Source organism: Lipotes vexillifer, unplaced genomic scaffold (assembly GCF_000442215.2).
Source record: "Lipotes vexillifer unplaced genomic scaffold, Lipotes_vexillifer_v1.1 scaffold313, whole genome shotgun sequence".
In the NCBI taxonomy this organism is placed as follows: domain Eukaryota; kingdom Metazoa; phylum Chordata; class Mammalia; order Artiodactyla; family Lipotidae; genus Lipotes; species Lipotes vexillifer.
The window spans coordinates 361,469-362,585 of NW_006781950.1; the positions used below are offsets into that span (position 1 = coordinate 361,469).

The 1,117-nt window shown below is 42.3% G+C and overlaps 1 pseudogene; it reads right to left on the bottom strand.

The window, feature by feature from the left end:
* Positions 1 to 276: 276 nt before the first annotated feature.
* On the bottom strand, positions 277 to 831 carry LOC103071193 (60S ribosomal protein L17 pseudogene; annotated as a pseudogene).
* Positions 832 to 1,117: the final 286 nt, after the last annotated feature.

The following is a 1,117-nucleotide window of genomic DNA, read 5'->3' on the forward strand; positions in this document are numbered from 1 at the left end:
CATTTACAGTTACTATAAAATATTGGATACATTCCCTGTGTTGTACAATACATCCTTGAGCCTATCTTATATGCAGTAGTGTATACCTCCTACTCCCCCACCCTTATATTGCTCCCCCCCCCACTGGTAACCTCTAGTGTGTTGTCTATATCTGTGTCTGTTTCTTTTTTGTTATATTCACCAGACTGTTGTATATTTCAGATTCCACATATAAGTGATATCATACAGTATTTTTTTTTTTTTTTAACTTTTATTTGCATTTATTTTTTGCAGCATTTATTCCCGGGCCATAAGTTTTTGTTTCTTCAATTTCTTCTGGGATATCTTTTTCTTCTGGGCAACCTCCTCTTCTGGTTTAGGAACAATCTGTTCTTTTTCAGTAAGGATCATCTCAGTGTGGCACGGAGAGCTCATGTATGGGTTGATCGGACCGTGAGCTCTATAAGTCCTGCGCCGCATCTTGGGGGCTTTGTTTACCTGGATATGCTCAATGACCAGAGAATCTACATCTAAGCTCTTAAGTTCAGCATTACTCACTGCATTTTTGAGCATGTGCAGTAAAAATTCAGCACTCTTTTTGGGCCATTGGCCCTGCGTCTAGCCCCACTGTTTGGCCTGGGCACACCTACCAACTCCACCATTGTAACGATGGAATGGCACACACGGCTTCTTTAAAGTGACATCCTTCAGATACTTGGTGGCTTTCCGGAGATGCATACCCTTAATGGCCTGGGCTGTTTCACGAATGTTCTTAAAGTGAACACGAAGATTTGAACCTCTCGACTTGCACGATTTTGTGGCGTTTTCTGGGTCAAGTGAATAACGAACCATTTCTAGAGGTCACCTGGAAACGAGCAAGTATAATTCTGTCAACATATTTACAGTAACTTACACGGTTTATGTGCTAAATGCTGCCCGCAGCTGCTCAGAGAGTAGTTGTTTTCATGATTAATCCAAAGGTGTCCTAAGAAATGCCATCATCGCAGCCATCCTTCTATCCACTGTTTCTTCCCGTGTGGAACTACCAGTGACTACAGCAGTGCTGACACTAGACTAGTGACACAGACATCATTCCTTTTACCCTCTCAGGCCGCTGACCAGAAAAGCTATCATACAG